This window comes from Gordionus sp. m RMFG-2023, chromosome 1 (assembly GCF_954871325.1).
Source record: "Gordionus sp. m RMFG-2023 chromosome 1, tfGorSpeb1-WG-v2, whole genome shotgun sequence".
NCBI classification, from domain to species: Eukaryota; Metazoa; Nematomorpha; class Gordioida; order Chordodea; family Parachordodidae; genus Gordionus; species Gordionus sp. m RMFG-2023.
Genome location: NC_088775.1, coordinates 38840523 through 38850931, shown reverse-complemented (window position 1 = coordinate 38850931; position 10409 = coordinate 38840523). Strand labels below are relative to the sequence as shown.

The window sequence follows — 10409 nt, the reverse complement described above, 5'->3', positions numbered from 1 at the left end:
GTCTTGGCAATTATTCATGCAGGGCATTAGGGAGTTGAAAAAATGAAACAATGGGGCCGAGAATATGTATGGTGGCCAGGAATGAACAAAGAGATTGAGGACATAAGCCGAAGCTGTGAAATGTGTAACCTGTGGGCGAGTATGCCTCACAGAGACAAGAAAGGTGTATGGCCCAAGAATACACAGCCGTGGGAACGTATCCACATCGACTCTTCTTTGACTTTGAGGGGAAAATATATTTAATTGTGGTAGATGCATATTCCAAATGGGTAGAGTACGAGGCAGTAAGGGGGTTAACTACGCAAATTGTAATAAAGACCTTAAAGAATTTATGGGCTCGTTTTGGGGTAGCGAGGACGATCGTGTCCGACGGCGGTCCCGCTTTTGTGAGAAGACAATTTGAAAAATTTTGCGCGGAAACCAGGGTAAAACATGTCTTAGCACCTCCTTATCATCCAAGCTCAAACGGACAAGCGAAAAGAATGGTAGCTCTGGTTAAAAGTTGGCTAAGAAAATCGAAATATGGCGGGGGGGGGAACTATGGATCGCCATGGCCTATTATAATAATAGTCAAAAAGGAGAGGTGTTGTCACCGGCGGAAAAATTTTTGTGCCATAGAACTCGCAATAAATTAGATTTGCTAAAACAAGAGGTACCTCCAGAGATGGATTCGAGAAATAACGCGTGTAAATTCGTGGTAGGGCAAACGGTTTGGGCTAGAATTTTTGGTGGTACTCGAAAATGGGAATCCGGTGTGGTCATAGAGAACGTGGGGCACAAATTGCATAGGATAAAGTTCCCAGGCGGGAGAGAAGGAATAAGGCATGGGGATCAGTTAAAGAGAGGAATGGACCCCGGAAGACTTAGGTCAAGTCAAAAGACTTAGGTCAGGTCTGGAGGGAAAAAAGGAGTCAGCATGTGGGAAGATAGAAAGTCGTATATAGAAGGAAAATAATAATAATTGAGAGAATAAAAGAGCATATAGAATGGGAGACGTAACAATTTTTGGAAGAATAAAAGAGCCTATAAGAATTAGGTGGGGAGGAGGGAGAAATTAATAGAATTGGCCAAGAAAACAAATGTAAATTCTTTCTAATAGTCAATTTTTATCAAATGTAAATTCCTTCTAATAGTCAAATCTTATCCAATATAAATTCTTTCTAATAGTCAATTCTTATCAAATGTAAATTCTTTCTAATAGCCCAATTTTATCAAATGTAAATTTTTTTTTGATAGTCAAAATTTTGTCGAAGGGAACAAATATAATTCATATAGTCCCAATTTTTTTTGTCGAAGAGAACAAGTGTAATTTTATTTTGTTGTAATTAAATGTCAAAAGAGTTGGAACGATATGTTGTTTGGCATCATATTATTGGAAGGGAAATTTGGATATGTTAGAGACGGGGAAGGGGCGGTGTCCCAAATTATTTGATGAAAAGATAATTAATTACTCGGGGTGCAAAGCATAGGCTTAGAAAGCAGTGGGCTAAAAAAGAAAAAAAAGAGGAACAGAGAAAAATTATTTATTTTTGTGAAGAAATTTTTTTTCTTTTAAAGTTATAATTTTCTTTTGTAAGTTAAATAAAATTGGTGATTACCTTGAATTATAAAAGAGGAATTCGTTACAAAGTACGTATTTTGTAAGGATTATATAGTATAGAATATATTTAGGTGGATAATCAAAATGGATCAGAATAATGCTCCGGGTTTGCGTAGAAGTTGGATCTGTGGGATATATGTAGTGCTACTCATGGTGCGGCCCCATAGGACCGGGAGCAAGGGTCGGGGAAGCGGACGGGGAATGATAAGACGAACTATGGAGAACGGCAGACGGTGCTATCGCTGCCAGGAACGCGGACATATTCAATATAGATGCCCATGGAATTGGGAGAGAATGGCAGATGGTAATCGAACGGGATTGCAACGGGCTCGAGCAAGAGTGGAGGAGGTACCAGCGAGGCAGATAGCGGCGATTGTGGGGGCTCGGACGGAGCAAGTAAGAAGCGGTGTATCGAGGTCGGTCGCAGAAATTCCGAGAACGAGGAGAGATGAAGAAGAGGGAAGCGGTGAATCAAGGCCCGTCGCAGAAATTCTGAGAAAGTGGAGAGATAAAGAAGAGGAACAGCGTGAACATCGTCCATGAACAGCTAGCGTGGAATGACCCATAGTTAATTTAACAGTCGAGAGTGAGGGCACAAACGATAGGACGGCGGGAAACGGTATAACGAGGGGAGAGGGTATCGCGGCGGCCGAGCGTATAGGAACTAATCAAGGAGTGATGGGAACCGAAGAATGGAGGGATCTAGTGGCAGTTTTGGACGATGTTGATGAGTTTGGATGCTGGTTGTATGTCGTGGTAGAGGATTCGGAGTGGGGCAACCTCTGAAAGGAGGAGGCGGAGGATCGTCTTTTCTGAAGGGAGCGTTTTAAGGGAGCAAGCTATTAAGCTTAGCACTAAATGAAGATAATGGCAAAGTATACGAATAATAAGGAGTTGAATAAATAAATATTAAAAAAAGTTGATTGACTTTTGATAAATAAAATAATAAATAAACGGGATGATTTTGTAAAAAAATAAATATATAAGCGCGAAAAAAAAGAAACGATTATTATTATTTTTATCGGTTGACCACTAAATAGCATTGCACAAAATAGCATAAATTGAGTATGTTTTAAAACGTCTTCAAAATAACATAATCAAAAAATGGCCGCCATATCTGAAGCGAGGAAAAATTAAAAGTGCAAGTAATATATTAGTTTTAAATTTAACAGGGATTTTTATTAATGATTATGTTGTGTTTTAACTAGTTTATAATAGTTATTATGTCTTTGTTCCAGTGATATGTTTTTATATTACCATTACCATTTATATTTTTATTTTCTTTATTCAATTAGAAGTGATGTGTTTTTTTTTCTCATTATCATGTATATCTCTTTTTCCCCTTTGTTCACGTATACCAAGCTTGTTTTGATTTCATCCTCAAAACTGGTTCTAGCCAGTTTTCGAGATTGGCCTGCATTATTAACATTCTTTTTTTTATTATTTTATTTTATCTATAAAAAGACCACGAAAAATGAAATTCGGGATTGTGAAATTTATATACATTTTTTGTTTGATTAATTATTGGATGAGTTTGATTTTTTTTACCTTGGCTTTGTAACTTCGACTTTAATAAACTTTGTAAATATTATTTTCACTACGTTGTCCGAGTGATTCCATGACAAAATTGATAAAACCCGGCCCCATGGATTCCGTCATCGACCATCCCGGACCCCCGATCACGGACTCTATTTTTCCCAATCTGCCGGGGGGACCCATCGGTCCAAATCCAACAGATTATAATATAGTTTATAAGGATAGTTTCGATTTTGACTAAAAAGTTTTGTATACTGGTTTAAATTTTAGAAATTTTCTTAGAGGCTTAAATTTTGATATTGAACTTAATGATCATAATATAATTTATAAAGATGTATTAATTAAATATAGTTAGAGTTTTTACTAAGAAGTTTTGAATACTGACTTTGACTAAGAAGTTTTGTATACTGGTTTAAATTTTAGAAATTTTCTTAGAGGCTTAAATTTTGATATTGAACTTAATGATCATAATATAATTTATAAAGATGTATTAATTAAATATAGTTAGAGTTTTCACTAAGAAGTTTTGGATACTGATTTAAATTTTAGAAATTTTCTTAAAGGCTTAAATTTAAAAAAGAGTGATTTAGTTTATTATTGATATTGAACTTGACAACACAAATCACACCATTAAATTGGATTAATTTTATTTTCAATTAATAAATGATTATATTTAATTAATTAAGATTATAAAATAACTTAATAATATAAAATCAATTAAGCTTAAACTATCAATACTATATTTGACATTATGAGTGATCTTGATATTCCATTTTTACAATTGTTAACAATATAATTTATATGTATTACTCTAATAATTATAATAGCACTGATTTAATATAGATTTATATATTCTAAATTTTTAAAAATAATTCAAATATTTATAGATGATAGCCACTGTTGCCAATAATTTGGAATGCTACCTTAAGATTCAAAATATTAAATTTGAAGTAATATTGTTTTATAAATTTTTATATATTTTTTTAATTTTAAAAAAACTCAAAAAGAAAATAATTTAATAATTTATTTAGGGTATTAGTACCTCATAAAAAGTGCCAACAAAAAATTTATACACTTAAGTTGTCGTGATAATTGTTCTGGTAGAGCTAAGCTCTCATTAAAGGACATAATATTCACGATAGAACACACAGCTAAGTGTAAATGTAATAAAATAAATATTTAAGATATTTAAGCATCTTTATTTTAAATAAGATAACACCCATCTTAGTCTTCCATCAACACAATCACAAGATTCTGTGATTTTGCCTGATATCTCAAGTAAATCAAAATTTTAAATTTTCTTAATTTGACAAATTTCTTTATAATCTAGTTTCATCCAATGGTATTCCACATTTGGAACCACAAGTTTCTCCCATAGTGCCTGATATCTCAAGTAAATAAAAATTTTTAATTTGACAATATTCTTTACAATCTAGTTTCATCCAATGGTATTCCACATTTGGAACCACAAGTTTCACCCATAGTGCCTGATATCTCAAGTAAATAAAAATTTTTAATTTGACAATTTTCTTTATAATCTAGTTTCATCCAATGGTATTCCACATTTCGAACCACAAGTTTCTCCCATAGTGCCTGATATCTCAAGTAAATAAAAATTTTAAAAATTCTTAATTTGACAATTTTCTTTATAATCTAGTTTCATCCAATGGTATTCCACATTTGGAACAAAGTTTCTCCCATAGTGCCTGACACAAATCTAGATTCCCCTCTTGACATAGCACAAACTTTATTAGACTTAAATTCAAATATTTATGGTAAAAATAATTATAATAAATTGTATTAATATTATTTTTAATTAACTAGAAGCTCGTTTTGTCAAGAGTCAAAAGGGGAAAATTATACTATTCTTTCAAAATTATATGTATAGATTTCACTCCCAAAATGGGGAAATTATAAAATATCGATGCAGAGTAGGAGATTGCCATGCTAAATGTATATATGAGAGTGCATACAGAGTCTCTGGTACACATGATCATGTATTTGAAATAGGGGCCTTCGAGATGCTTAAAACTAAAGAAGCACTCGAAAACATAATAGCCTACAATTCCTCGGAGACTCGGTTAAATATATATCAACAAACAATGGATAAAAGATGTATGGAGAACCCAGAAACAGAAAACTATCCTGAGGCCACACCATCATTTATATACCTGAGAAATCACATAGACAGACTTCTTATTAAATACCGCCCCCTATGCCTCAATCGATTTCTGAAATTGAGTTAACTGCAGAATATTCTACGAAAACTCGTAATGAACGATTTTTAATCCATGGAACAGACATATATTTTTGCCACTGATTCCATGTTGCGTATAGCCGCAAGTTCGGACATGATCAACATGGATGGAACTTTCCATGTAGCTCCTACGTTATTTTATTAATTATATACCTTACATGTTATGTACGAAGAGGTTATGATACCCTTCATTTATGCACTACTACCAGATAAAACTAGGGACACATATGTCCGTCTTTTTCAAATTATTGTTAATTTTTGTTCTGAACGCCAAATATCTTTTAATCCTAGATTTGGCCAAACAGACTTTGAGGCAGCTGCTATATCAGCTCTCAAGTTTGTATTTCCCAGCATGATTATAAAAGGTTAAATTTATGATTTATATTCCAATAGAATTTTGTTTAGGTTGCTTTTTCCATATTCCCAAGCTTTATGGCGCAGATGCCAATCTCTTGAGTTGGTGAGCCTATCTTTGAACCATTCGAATGTTCACAAAGTTGTAAGGCACATGACAATTTTGCCTTTTTGCAAAGAGGAGGACATATTTCGAGTTAGGCAAAATTGCTATGCGATGTCGTATGAAAATTCCATGCTCCTGAATTTTAAGGAGTGTATGGATACGACATGGCTAAACCATAATGCCATATTTCCCCATGGCATATAGACAAGGTATTTAAAACATAATTAATAAATTCATAAAATTTTCTTATATTTATTTAGATATAAAGTCGAAGGTCCCCGCACCAATAACCATTTGGAGGGATTTCATCATGCCTTAAAGAGAAAGACGGCACATGCTCACCCAAATGTTTATCTTATAAAAATTTTGATAAACCATCAACACTATAACGACCTCAAAATTATTCAGATCAACAATGTATCAACAGTTCGGCGTAGAAATATAAAATATGAAAGAATTGATCAACACATCATTAATTTAACACAAATATATGAAAGAACTTCTGAAATTACAGAATTTTTAGATAAAATATCTTTTTTAGTAAATTTTAAATATTAAAACTATCAATAAATATCCGTTTTTAATTTTATTATATTTTAATTTTATAATTATAAATTTGTAAATGTTGATTTTATTTATCAGAGACCTGCAGGCCCGGGCAGGGCCGGGCCGTATTTTAAATTTTTTAAATACACCCGGGCCAGGCCTAAAAAAATTTTTTTCAACATATCCGGGCCGGGCCTAAAAAATTTTTTTAAAATATACCCTGGCCGGGCCGGGCCTTAATATTTTTTATAAAAATTTTTACATTATGAGTTAATGGTTATAAGATTATATTATATTATAGTTATGATTAATATAATATTGGGTGATGGTTAACACTACCTAACACCCACAGATCGATCTAATTATTAATTTCCTGCAAATTTATTCAAAGTATTAATATATTTTTTTATAATTCATATCTAAATTTTTACACATATTTTACCAAAACAATCAAATAAAGGAATATCATAAATAAGCCCCAATATTCAAGTATTATTAATATATTTTTTTATAATTCATATCTAAATTTTTAGAATATATTTTACCAAAACAATCAAATAAAGGAATATCACTTCTTAAAGTTTGTAATACCTTTCAAAGCGAAAAAGGAGAAATAAAATTGATTTTACTTAATATAAAGCATTTTTTAATTGAAAAATTTGTTTTACACAAGTATCATTTTATTTCTCTTTTTCTCTGTCCCAAATTCAAGCAATTACGTATGTAGTCAAGGACAGATCGCAAAATGACGGAAAACTATATAAAAGATTATATTAAATTACAAGAGGCTCAGGAAGTAAATGAAATACCATCGACCAGTCAAATTACGACTGTTGTTAAACAAACTGAATCGTTTTATGACAAATGGGGCGATGATAAAACATTTAAGGTGGACAATTTGTTGGAGTGGTGGGCGGCTCATCAAAGCGAATTTCCAATTTTAGCAAAATTGGCAATTCCTGCTTTAAGTGCAAGCTGTGAGCGGAATTTTTCCACTACTGGGAGAATTCTTGAAGAAAGAAGAAGTAATCTTTAACCTGAAAAGGTAGATATGCTTCTCTTTCTTCATGATAATTTGTGAATTTTTAATATCTTTCTTGAGTATAGGTTTCGTCAATCATGCTGGTTTTTTACTTTGTAAACTGTCAAATATTTATTGCATTTATTATATTTACCTTGAGTCATAAAAGTTTTTAATCCAACATTTTTCATTATTTTTTTTTACAATATTATATAATACAATTATCTTCTTTTGTTAAAAATTTATATTATAAAATAAATTATACTAATATTGTGCAATTAGATTATATTTTCAAAATACTATTTATTATACATGCATTTTTTTTAAATAGATTTATTTTTATTTTATAAATTAAATAGTAAATTAAATACAATATATTATATTCTCAAAATATTTCCCATTTTTATAAATTAAATATTAGTTTTATTTTTTTTAAATGTAATATAAAATATAGTATATTGTTGTAATTGTTGAAAAAAAGAAGAAATAAATTTAATATAATACATAAGATGTCAGTTATTTTCTGACAGGGTATTAAGTTTTCCTTGGGGGAAGAAGAGGAGATGATGATCACGGGGTGTATTTCATTGTTAGGAAAAACCCCTAGTGGGAGATGGGAAAATATTGAATAAGATGTCAGCTGTGAACCTTTGGGAGATGAAGAAATGGATAATAATTATATTAAATTTTGGTATATTTTTTTGTGTTAATGTATAGAGATTGTTGTTGATGTTTTTAATAAATAAATTTGAGTCTTATTATTATGAAATTATGGTTTGTTTTGTGTTATGGGATATGGTTTGATATAGAGGTTTTTGAAATTGGTGCCGTGACCAGGATTCTAACCTGGGTTAATGCGGTATTTTAAAGGTAAAAACAAAATTTTTGTATAAATATTATATGAAAAATTTTAACCATGCAATGTACTAAAAACTATACAGATACGTGAGTTTAAAAATTTCTATACTTTTATATTTAAATTTTAAAAAATGTAAGATTGAAAGTAGGTAATGAGTATTAGGCAGAAATATGGAAATAAGATCAGGAATTTAAGACAGTAATATTTGGTATATTATCTTATGTCTAGATGTATATGGTACATCTAATTTTGATCATTATTTGGTATGCCTTAAAACTCATTGAATGGTGTTATAGGTATTCCGTCATAGGAAGCTGAAAGACCTCATGAACAGCAGGACAGAAAGGATTGTTAAATATTTAAATATGTGAAATTTATGAAAATATATATGGATATAGACTTTTGTAATAAAGTGTGTATTATTTAATTATGCATTTTGGGTTTGTAAAGGGATGAATATGTATGGGATAATTTATTATTAATTAATGTTAATATATTGCATAGGTAACATATGATATATTTAACTATGAATTATTATTTATAATGTTAATATATTGTATAGGTAACATATGATATATTTAATTATGAATGAGAATTTGAAGGAATTGAAGTATGATGAAGTCAGAATAATATCTATAATGTTAGATGTGGATAGTTATTTTGATTTAGTGTCTGCATTTAGTGTATATATAAATTGGATAGGAATTTATATGATACATTAGATGGTGTATAATATTTTTTTTTTCAAATTATGAAATCTTTATATTTAATATATATATTTTTTTTTAAATTATAAATTTTTATAAGAAGTTTTATTTGCAATTATTATATTATTTGTGTGGTATGCAATGATGTGAAGGGAAAATATTTTTACAGATAAGGTCAGCCCGTGTTGAGGGGTATGCCTTGAGGTGAAAATATTGTTTAGTTTGCATACTGGGGAAAGTTTTTTTTTTGTAAATTTATGCTGCATAATACATTTTTTTTTATCTTTTTAATAATTTTATAACACATCACATTTTACTATTTAATTATGAACATATTTTTAAAGAAAAGACTCAAATTATTTTATATTGTGAAGGTATTAAAAATTCTTTACATATATACCATATAGCCCATTATATTATCAATTTTTGTTACTTTGCATTCTACATTTTTGTGAATTTGTGCTAATTGTGATGACAGAGTTAGGTAGAAATGGTATATTTTTCTTAGGATACTGAGTAATTCCTAGATGGAAAATATTGTATTTTCTACATATTATATATTTGTTCCTTCATATATAATATTAAATGTATTTATATACGTATGTATTGTAATTTTATTTATAATCTTTGTTCTGCCAAGTTTCGCAATTATTTTTAATACCTAAAGATGGATTTTTATATTCATTTTAGGAAATATTTATAAAGATGTAGCTTTGTTTTTTTTCACATGATAGTAGGAAAATTACATGTGTTGAAATTGCATTTCACACATAGACAATGTTTTCACATTACATTATTATATGTAAAATCATTATTTCCTAATTACCATGAATCATACCCTAATAATGTATATTATAGCTAGTAGTTCCCAAATGTCTTAAAATGAATAAATTATTATGTTTTGCGGATATTACATTGTCCATATTAATGTTCCGTAGATTATAAATGCAGATACCTTAATATACATGTCATTATTGATAATGTCTCTTTTCGCGATTTTATATTGAAATATAATGGAGTTATTATATTATAAATCATCATACGGGAAGATGATTCGATAATCTCCTGAACGTCTTCAAGGCTTTCCGATACAATTTAAAGAGGTGATTCGATACAATTCAAAGGGGCGATTCGATACAACACCACCACAGAGAGAGGGATGCTGGGCTTGTGAAGGGTGGGCGTGTTGTAATTGTTGAAAAAAAGAAGAAATAAATTTAATATAATACATAAGATGTCAGTTATTTTCTGACAGGGTATTAAGTTTTCCTTGGGGGAAGAAGAGGGGATAATGATCACGGGGTGTATTTCATTGTTAGGAAAAACCCCTAGTGGGAGATGGGAAAATATTGAATAAGATGTCAGCTGTGAACCTTTGGGAGATGAAGAAATGGATAATAATTATATTAAATTTTGGTATATT

At 30.4% G+C, this 10409-nt stretch overlaps 2 long non-coding RNA genes across 2 annotated transcripts; both read left to right on the top strand.

Moving 5' to 3' along the window:
- Window positions 1-4063: 4063 nt before the first annotated feature.
- Window positions 4064-4627, top strand: LOC135922830 (uncharacterized). The gene is made up of 3 exons (XR_010571044.1): window positions 4064-4414; window positions 4467-4529; window positions 4573-4627. It is a non-coding gene; the product is annotated as an uncharacterized LOC135922830 (long non-coding RNA).
- A 3362-nt stretch (window positions 4628-7989) lies between these two features.
- LOC135922194 (uncharacterized) lies at window positions 7990-8706 on the top strand. The gene is made up of 2 exons (XR_010570775.1): window positions 7990-8111; window positions 8576-8706. It is a non-coding gene; the product is annotated as an uncharacterized LOC135922194 (long non-coding RNA).
- The last annotated feature ends 1703 nt before the right edge of the window (window positions 8707-10409 follow it).